Genomic DNA, 11,283 nt, shown 5'->3' with positions numbered 1-11,283 from the left:
GTTTAATTCCTTTTCAGGAGTTGGAAACTTAACTGGGTCTTGCCCTGAGTTCAGCATCCACTTGATTCCCTCAGGGGATCAGGCTTTCCTTTAAACTTTTTACCTCCTTAAACATGAGGTTTAAGCCTCCTTATACTTCCGGTGCTTCCCTTCCCCTCAAACTGTACATTCTGTAAACGCTGTTCTTCACCCTGCTCCTTTTCATTATAGGTTTGCATAAGCATGGCCACTAATAACCAAGCAACACAGTCTTGAACTCTCTGCCAACACTGTTAATCCAAACTCTTCAATTTAGCCTCAGGCAGAGTTTTTGGACTTGGGGGGGGGGGCGGGGGGCGGAAAGCCACATTCTTTACCAAAATTTCACAAGAACAGTCTCTAAGCCATTTATAATATTCTCTGAAGCCTCTTGAGAGGGCCATTCTAACCTACATTGTTCTCTGTACCACTGTCTCCCATGTTCCTACCAGTATGGCCCATCAGGTCTCACTTCAACAGCTATCCTAATTAGCAAAGTCAACACTCTAACAGCAGGCTGCTTGGCCAGGCCTGTCACAGCAATACCACACTCCCTGGTGCTGACTTCTAGCTTAGGGTTCTATTGCTGTGAAGAGACACCGTGACCACGGCAACTCCTGTACAAGAAAGCGTTCAACTGGGGCTTGCTGAAAGTTTCAGATGTTTAGTCCACTACCATCCTGACGGGGAGGATGGCAGCACGCTGGAGGACATGGTGCTAGAAAGGTAGTTCAGAGTTCTGCATCCTAATCCACAGGAAGCAGGAAGAGAGATTGGGCCTGGCTTGGGCTTTCAAAACCCCAAAGCCCACTCCAAGGGACACCCTTCCTCCAACGAGGCCACAAATCTTAATTCCTGTCAAGTAACATCACTCTCTACTGACGGAGAAGTCAAATGTTAGCCTATGGGGCCATTCTTATTCAAACCACCACAGCATGGTATTAATTTAACAATTGTGCAAGCCAATTTGCATCTGAATCACTGCATAGAAGATAAGTAGAAAGAAGATGCGAGATCAAGTTGTATCCCTAGGGAAGGAAGTGGAAACAATGGGGAAGACCTGGAAAGAGATCTTCCCTGTCTTCTTCCTTCTACTTTGTCACTTGGGATTTGTTCTAGGAGCAATGCTGAAGTGGAAGCTTGGAAGGTCAGTTGTGTCAAATGGTGTTTTACTGGGGCACACTGGTGAAAGGATATTTTGCTAAAGCAGACATATGAAAGAATGCATGATGTTAAGAATGAATATAAAAATAACACAACCAGACAGTGGATGACACTGAATAGTGAGAAGCCAAACCTACTCCATCTTGGGACCGAACTCCGTCTTAGAAAAAAGAGGGGGGTGAACCTGAGAACATGACTTTCAGCTGAACCCAAGCTGCACCCAAGTACCAGGAAGGCCCCTACGGCTTGTCCTTGGCCGGTACTCCCTAGCTGCTCCCTAGCAACAGCCAATTAAGATAAGCCTGGTTGTTTCAGATCTACTTTCAGACCCTGTGGGATTGTTCACAGTTTTGCTGTAGAGCACCCACCTGTCAGCTTACAATAGTCATTCAGTTACATGGTTGCCAGACTGGGCACCACCTCGCTGGCTTGCTCCCATTTCCTAGAAAACCTTGTCCCACTGATGGTTTGGGGGTGCTTCACCAAACTGTCCTGCTGTGTCAGGATCGGTGGGTGGGTGAGTAAACCCAAGCTCGAGTTTGTAATAAAGAGACAGACCCTAGTGGAATCCCAGTGGAGCCGACTCCTGGGCGGTCTTTTGGGGCACCTGAAGAAGGCACAACAGGGTATTAGCATGTCTTGCATTCTTTACTGGACATGGTTTGTCATGACTTCACAGAAAGAATCCCACCAAAAACTTCTGGTGGTTTTCTGATGGATTCTTGCCTCGTCCCTGTATTCAGGCAGATTGGCAGAGTGAAGTGGAAGTTTCTGGACTTGTCGGCTGATACAGACTCACGTGGTGTTTTGCTGAGGCAAGACCCATGGAAGATGTGATATTTGGAGGGAGTATAAATAGGACTCAATGGACAGTGACTGCAAGCTTGCATAGCTAGTTTTACAATGCTTCTTTGGTACCACATCATTCTCTTCACTGATCTTCACTTTGTCAAGAGAGGCACAGCAGAGAACTTCTCCTGGTGGTCCTGGTGGTCCTGGACTCTTGCTGGCTCCTGCCGATTCGATTCGGTGGAGGCCTACTGTTTCTGCTGGGTCTTGACACCAACGCTGATTCCTGTTTGCTATCACGACATTACTAAACTAGACTGCTGGTTTCCTGACAACTGGAGACGGAAATCTCTCAAGGAACTACTTCTAAACAGCACACAGCAGAGCCTCATGGCTCCTTCCAGGTCTACCTGCGTTTCCTGATTCATGAACGGTGTCTGTGAGTGGATTGAGTTGTGGCTGCTGATGTGTGTGAACTGAACTGCTGATATCCTGACAATGTAGACTGGATTTGCCCCAAAGAACTATTTCTAAACAGGTCCACTTCTCTCGTACCCTAATATCCTTTCTTTTCTACTACCTCTGGTGGGTGGTGGGCTAGAAGGGAAGCTAAAGCTTTTAAGAACCCTTATTAAAAGTAGCTTTTGAAAAATGTAAGCCTACATGATGGCATATTGTTGATGTGTTTTAATGTTGCCTCCCCCAGCCTTGAAGCAGGCTGATTCAGACCTTGTTGCCACTAAGCACCTGGGGTGGAACTTGACTTAGCAGGTTCTATTGTCCTACACCTGCCACTGCTCTCCCCCTAAACATCATCCTACCTGCTGAGACCCTTGAGACCTTCCAGAGACAGCATCCTGCAGATCACCTGTAGGCACCAAGAAGGAGTGGCGGGGGATGGGCCTTCCTCCTCTTTATAAGCTCAGAATCTTAGTAAACTTGCAGGCTTTGATCAGACACGTTGTCTTAGCCTCCTTCCTTTTCACCATCTAATTTGTTTCAGTCCCAGCCTGCCTTTCAGAAGTACCTGATTCGTGTGGCCACAGATGGCTACACTCAGTTGGTGCCCCGAACAGGGACCTGAACATGGCAGGACAAGACTGAGGGAACGCTGTCTTATGTGGAGCTCCACGAGAAGGGAAGAACAAGAAGATCGTATTGGGCACAGTGAGCAACAAGGTCTGAATCAGCCTGCTTCAAGGCAACACTTTAAAGGTAATAATTTTTGTAAATATAACACATAGACAAAGAAAAAAGGATAACTAAAATGATCTGGACGAGTGGATGTGCACAGTGGTGCGTCAGATAACTGCCTAAGAAACAGGGAAGCTGGAGTTTTCGATCTGTGTTCAAGGTCAAACACGAGTGCAGGTTGGGGATGAATCAGACTACATGCCTACTGTAGAGGCTTAAGAGGGCCTCACTTTCAGGGCCATGCTGTGAATGAACTTTAGACCTGTCATTGATCTAATATGGCCACAGTCAAAGAGCCTGTTTATTAGTAGAATAAGTCCAGAGTTCTGAAATGCCCAATAGAGCCTCCTTTCTCCTCATATCCTTCTTAAATCACAAAACGGGCAATAATTTAATCTTTTTTATGTCTACAATGTTCCATGAGCTGTCTCTTAAGAGTATAAATTAAAGATAAGCCCCATATTCATCTTATCTGTTCACTCTTCCCTATGGGAATGTCTCCTGAGAAAATCCAAGCAAGCAAGCAGGCAAACAAACAAACAAACAAACAAAAAAGTTCAGAGTTGAGGAGACTTTCATGGGTCTTCTCAAATGCCTGAATGACAAGCTTTGAAGTGACAACGGATCTTAAAGGGGATTTATCCTCTCCCGTTAACAAGTATGACTTTAGTATAATCATTTGTAAAGTTAACTTTGCTTAGAAATGCAGTGTGTAATGTGTCAGTAGAAACATACACACACATGAGAGAGAGCACAAAAATAAATGTGGTAATAATTGGTATATATTGGTAAAGTGTAAATAGATTTTCACTATAGTATCTTATTTCTTTCACAGTTTTTCTCTTTTTTTCCAAATAAAAGCAAAGGAAAAACTATATTATTAACAAAGAAGTCGAAAACAATACTGTCTTCTCAACATAAACTAAAAGAACTATATTAGACAAACAGGGTTTGAAAATAAATCTTAGCACAACCCTGGCCAAGAAAAATTTGAGCTGCAGCAAAAAGAAGATATTCTCATGCAATTGGCACTAAAAGAATTTATCAACAGCAGAAAACAATACAGTAAGTTTCTTAAGTGGAAGGAAATTGATACCATATCAAATGGAGCTACAAAATCCAAGATATAAGACAGAGCTATGGCAAACATGAAAATATACCACAATCATGTGTGTGTGTGTGTGTATCAGTGTGTGTGTGTGAGTCTGTGTGTGCATGTGTCTAAAATAATAACAGAAATTTATTATAGCTTTAAATTATGCAAACTTAGAATCTCTCACCTTGTCTAGTAACTTTCTTCTCTCCTATTTTATCTTTTAGATAAAGTGTTTTTATTATATTTCTCTTCTCTAGTTTATTTTCATATATTTTTAACCTACAATGATTTCCCTGGAAATTACACTATTTTAATGTGTTTAAATCTAATACAAATGTGTAGTTTGTCCAAATCAATTCAAGGTGTGAGAATGAAGGTGCCACTTCTCTCTCTCTCTCTCTCTCTCTCTCTCTCTCTCTCTCTCTCTCTCTCTCTCTCACCCCACGTATACTTGTCTTGTGGTCAGATCCACATTCTACTGGATATATCTGCCCATTCTCCTGCTGGTTTGCCCTTTCTCCTACTAATTTCCAGGAACTTTAAAATTCTGCTTCGTTCTAGCTTTTTTACATTTTCTTCTTATTCTGTCCTTTATTGGTGATATATTAGATTATATTAGAAACATGTCCACCTAACCCACGCTTCTCTTTTAAGAACAGCTTTATTGAGGCATATGTGACATTTGGTGAACTTCACCCACTTCTTAAGGACAGTTCGATGAGTTTTGACATGTCTAGGCAATACGAAACCATCAGCACAGATACCCAACACGTGGGGAAATTTCTCTGTGTTCCAATCCTGCCTCACCCTCTTAGCTTCCCAGCTCCATTCTCCGGCACCCGCTGGTAAGCTTTCAATCACTATAGATGATTCTATTCTTCTGGGGCATTGCATGAAGAGAAAGTACAATATGTACTCATTTTTGGCCTGGTTGTTTTACTTGGCAAAATGATTTTGAGATTCAGCCATGCTCTGGCTTCATTCCCTTTTATTGTTCTACTAACTAGAATTCTATTGCATACACACAGTATACTTGGCTTATCTGTCCATGTGTTGATGGGCATGCTGACTGCTAGCATTTGGTATCAACAGCCTTTTTAACTTTAGTCGCCCAGTGGCTGGGAAGTGGCATTGCAGCGTGGCTTTCTCTGCTTGTTGTAAATTCTTAGTAAATTTGTCTGCATCTCTTACTCATTTTAGATTTGGTTGTTTGAGTTCCTATTATGAACCACAAAAGTTCTTTGTTTATTCTTGGTATAAGTCTTTATCATATAGATGCTTAGAGGAGTTTTTCATGTCCTGATGCTTCTTTCAAAGAAAAAGATTTTGTGGGGGGTTATAAAGATGGGTCAGTGGTTAAGAGAGCTTTCAGAGGACTTTCCAGCATGCACATGGTGGTTCACAACTGCCTGTAACTCCAGATCCAAAAGATCTGCATCCCTCTTCTGGCCTCCACAGACACCCACGCTCATGTGTATGAGTATATGGGATACATGCACACAATAGGGGGAAAAAAATCTTTAAAAACAGAAATAAAAGTTGTGGGTTTTGTTTTGTTTTTTTTCATTTTCTGTACATCTCAGCAACAACTCTCACTCTGAGAGTTAGCTCAGTGTTTCTCAGACTCTGAGTTGTTTATGCCGTTACATGAACTAGGATAATTAGTCTTCTGTGTTTCCACCAGTGAAAGATGCACAAACTATCTCCCCTGTGTCAAATAAAAAAACTGTTAAGAACACTGCAAGGCCCCTTAGATCATTGTTATTTAAAAAACTGCTGGCTTTATAATGGAAACCGCTCAGAAAATACAGAGTTGCCTCACGCAAAATCTGCAACTGATTTAAAGTTAAGAAGTTATTGGCTCTAATTAGTAAAGTGAGTTCATCATCAAAGTATCACTTTCAGAAGGACACCACCAAGTGAAGGCATTCTGAATTCAAGGCCACCACTGACGATTCCAGCCACACAAGGCCGCCACTGACACTTCCAGCCACACAAGGCCACCACTGACACTTCCAGCCACACAAGGCCGCCACTGATGATTCCAGCCACACAAGGCCGCCACTGACACTTCCAGCCACACAAGGCCGCCACTGACGATTCCAGCCACACAAGGCTGCCACTGACACTTCCAGCCACACAAGGTCCATGGGAGAGTATTTCATAGCAAAACCAGGGTCCTGAAAAATTTCATCTGCAGTTATACGTGTGTGTGTGTGTGTGTGTGTGTGTGTGTGTGTGTCATATATATCAACTTATTTAACTATATTTGTTATATAAATTGATATATATCAGTTATATATAGTGTCTGTGTCATTTATTTGGGAACAAGGGGGCATAGAAAAGAATTACATTTACAAGCCTGTTTTTATATAACACCATTGGATAGGATATAATGGCAAATGCCACATCACCTGCACCATGTTTTCTTTTACAGGCACACAATGCTCACAGGACAGGCCTCTAAAGGCAAAAGTGTAAGCAGTGGTGAAAGAATGGATCTCTTAGCTTCTGAACTCTAAAAGCTGAGAATTTGGCCTGAAGAATAGAACAAGATTTCCCTCCCCTCCCTGCCTGTACTCAGACGAAACAATGTTCTTCAGTGATATTCTCAATTAAAGAATGGCTCAAACCCACGATGCCTAATGTGGTATATGATCCCAGACTAGATTCTAAACAGGAAGTTGTGGGAACAAACAACTCAGTTTGGTTTGGTTTTGCTTTATGTCCATGTATGTTGTATTACTTCCTAACACAATTTTGAATCGCTGAATAGAATTCCTGACGTAAAGGAAAGAGACAGGTAAACATGACTGTGCACAGCTGTAGTCCCAGCTACAGATGCCTGAGACAGGAGGATAATTCGAACCCAGAAATTCATGGTCAACAGAGACAAACTAGCAAAACTGAATGTTTACAAAGAAAAAGAGCTCATGGGAATCAGAGTTCTGGGGCCTCGACACCCCACCCAGCAGGACTCAAAACTGCAGAGGATGGCTGACTACATTATATATCAGAGAAGCAGGTGTGTGCAGAAGAGACCAAGATCACACACATAGTGGTTCACACACACAGATCTCACTTTAACAGACCCCTCTGTCGATCAGTAAGATGGTCTCAGGATTCTTAAACCACTGCCTAGCAATAACTCCTTCCTGGGTGATGACCTTGTTACCCCAAACACTTTTTAAAGGATGTATGATTTAACATTGCCACATAGGGGACCAAGCCTCAAAATGAGTCTTAGTGAGGACAAATAACACTTAATTTTTAACTTGGATTATTATCATCACGTGTGCCATGGTGGGGACATGAGGTCGGAAGATAGCTGTGATGTCAGTTCTCCCCTATCTTTACCAGGAGATAAACTGTTATGTATTTCAAAGGAAGTTGTCATGACATAAGAAAGCAAGTCTTTTGATTCATGAAAAATATAAGCCTCTGTGTGTTTGTGTGTGTGTGTGTGTGTGTGTGTGCACATGCACAAAAAGACAAATGAAGTAACCAAGGCCAAATGTAAGCTATTTCTGAACCTAAATAATGGTTGAGTTTCTTAAATACACATTTTAAGATAGAATTAAAAGAAGAGAAAGGCAGGTGCCTGGCCATGGTGGTGCCTGGCCATGGTGGCACCTGCTTTATTCCAGCTCTGAAGACAGAGAAGCAGGCAGAGGTCTTTGAGTTCCAGGCTCATCCCCTGATTCAGGGTTTGACCTGCCCCTCCAGGAAAACCGGGGGGAAGAAATGCTCACCCTACCAGGCTTAAATCAGGAAGACTCAGTTTAGCTACAACGTCCTGATTTTATGTTGTTGTATTTTATTTCCACCCAGAAGAATTGATCCTAGGTACTGGTGTGAAGAAGCTAGGTTTTAAGAAACCAAACAGTGATCAAGTTCTTGTACATCTGCAATTTCTGTAGCATGTGACTCTACTCACAGAACCAACAATTTTTTTTTTTCCAACAAACAGATTCTTCTGGGTGTTAGGAATGATTCAGGACTTTCGGCATTGGTAATTTAACCTTTATTTTGTTCTCAGGAATCCCTTATGATCAGTACTAATGGACTGGGGCAAGAAAAGTGGAGGTGGTGACTCACATTTATAAGTTCCAAATGCAAGGGCTCGGCCTTTTGTCTTCCGGCAGCCAAATTCCTCTTCTGGGATGTGCCTCTTTGGTAAAAAGGCAAACGATTTTTAAACTGACAAATATTTTTTAAAGTAGCAAGGCTTTCTGACACAAGAGTTCAGGGTTTGTGATTGCAGGGTTCCCTTAAGCTCTCGCAAAACACCTTAAACATAAACTCTTAAGATTTTAGATGAATCTTAAATTGTGTTTTAAACGTCAGCCCTCTGAAAGAGCCTAGACATATTTCATGTAGTTTGTGTCATGAAGCTAGATCTTTCCTTGGCAGCAGTCAAGGTGTGGATTCTTATAACATCAAGATAAGAATCTCTTCTGTGTAGATTTTTAGTTCCCTCAGGGATTCAAAGATCAAGTTGCTTGTAGACCCCATGGAATTTGCAGAAAAAGCAACTCTAATCTTGACATCTGTAATTAACATTTTATCTTATTCCGAAAATTCAGTTTGCTGGCAACTCAGCAGCTCTTTGGAGCTGACTAATGATCTTCCCACAGCATAGCCCACACGAATCTCCATCCCGAGTGTGGGTGGAGTGTGTGGAACTCTCTCAGGGCCTCCCTTCTTGGGCAATGTGTCACGCTCTCGTTCCTGTTATGCAATGCTTACGAACACCCAAGTTTCCATTCACTCACTCTCCCCGCAGGCTTTGTAAGCTCAGCTAACACTTGCCAGGCTCCTGACCGACGCATACACACACTGAGAGCTCAGGATCCACCGGAGGCCGTGAAAGCATGTGCAAGCACCACTGTTCTGCGATCTTGGTATCCTACAGAGAACAGCTAAGAGTTGTCTCTTCCTTGTTCACTCGAGCAAAAGCAAATTAAATAAACCGGAACTCGGCACACAGGAACATTTTTGTGACTAAGACACATCCCATGTTACTCCTCACTCCAGTGCTCTCCCACACACTTACAACTGTGGCCAGGAATGCACATGTGCCTGTAGGGTGCCAATCCATACTATCACCCAAATGAAAAGAGAATCTGTCTCCCCTGAGAAGGATGTTTGTTGACTTAGCTAAGTGGCAGTGTTGTAAACATCCTTCATGGATTCAACAAAACTTTCTTGAAGTTTCTGGGGCCCAGTAACTTCACTAGGGGTGACATAGTAAACAACAGAGAATGGATCCCACTGCCTCCAACAGGCCAGTGAGGGCACGAAGGGAACAAAGTTCAAAATTAATAAAATAATAATTAGAGGGCAAATGAGTTGAGGGGAACCAGAAGAGTGGGCCTTCATGCGGGTATTGCGAATGCACCAGGCCGAGGTTCAAAGAACACTCCAGTGGTAGTGGCTTTTGAGCTGAGACTGAATCACAAATGTTTAGGTTATAACAACATGCTTGAGTTTTAGGTTTCTCTTTTCCCCATTGGCCATAAACAAACAAACAAACAAACAAAAACTCCTTCATTTAAGTCAAGTGTTCATGATCTAGCTCTTGCAAGTTTGACCTGGCTTCTACCTGCCTCAATTTTAAGTTTAATTTTAAAATGCCCTTATATTACTCAAATTCATTTTGGAGTTAAGTGGCAAATCTAGACCCATTAGTTATAAGTGATAGAAAAATACTCAAAAGATGTTCCTGCAGGGACTGAGCTGGCCTTTTAGACAAAAATAATGAGTTCATTGCTGTGCAAGCTGCCACAGGCTCGAACATCTCAGCTGCTGCCAGCAACTCACGGCTTCCCACAAAAGGACTGCTCAGGTGCGGGCACTCTTACACTCTAATCTGCTGTGGATTCATCAGGCCGCAGTCCCCATGCTCAGGGTTTGGGGAAGACATATTTTTTGCCAGGAAGCTTGTCTACAGGAAGATGCTGTAGCTTATTCTTCTTATACCTCACAAAACATAACCCTTGTGATTTTATAATTGGAATCAACAGAGATGATTGCCTGCCGATGACCCCATGCAGAGTTCTGAAGTGTGTAAAATAATCACTAGTTGTACAATCTCGTGATAATCATTACTTTCCTTAAATGCCCATTTTTATATATGAAAAGAAATTTTAAGCACAAGAACTCTAAATTCTAATACTAGCCTTCTAAGATCCAATCAGAATGATTCAGACAATATGGTTTTTGCAAAGTAGGATAGTAAACATCTGTTTAAATACGAAGACTAACCGCCTCTGGGGATTCTGAGTTCTGTATCCTTTGGAAATCTGCTTGGCTGCAACCAATGAACAAGTCAACAGTAGCCTCAACAGACCCAGATTTATTTTTCTCACATAACAAGAAGCTGAGGGGCGGCCTCAGCTGGCTTTGCCTCAGCAGCAACACACTATCAGGGTCAGCTCAGGTTTTCCTAATTCAATGGCAGATTGGGAGAGAGGGCAGCAGTGGCAGCCCAGTTTGATCTACCTGTAAAGCAGAGCATTTAAAACTTTGTAAAATGTATCTTATGTATATGGATGCCTTGCCTACACATGTGTGTCTGAGCACCATGTGCACATGGTATCCTCCAAAGCCAGAGAGGGTGTTGGGTTCCCTGGAAGTAGTTGTGAGCGCCCATGTGGGTGCAAACTTAGGACTTCTAAGGGGAACCCTGCGCCATCCTCAAACACCAGGATGGCATTTATAGAAAATCCTCTAGCAGCCAATTCCTCATATATCACCTGGCCAAGTCTACATTCCAAAGGCAACTGTGAAGACATGAGAATCTTTACTCTGCAGCCTAAAGAGTGAAGATATCAGTTTCTTCAATGTCTCTTGGGTCAGCCAAGGGACCTGTCTATTACAATCAATTCAGTTCCCTACATTCATGCCCATTTGCATGTCAATGATTAACCCTAGCAGACTTACTCAGGCTCTTACATAATAAAGACATAGAGCCAAAACCAAATGGCAAAATGATTGAAATTTGTGAAGAGATGGCTATA

Source organism: Mus pahari, chromosome 14 (assembly GCF_900095145.1).
Source record: "Mus pahari chromosome 14, PAHARI_EIJ_v1.1, whole genome shotgun sequence".
NCBI lineage: Eukaryota > Metazoa > Chordata > Mammalia > Rodentia > Muridae > Mus > Mus pahari.
The sequence above is the reverse complement of the archived record's forward strand: the minus strand, read 5'-3'. Positions refer to the sequence as shown.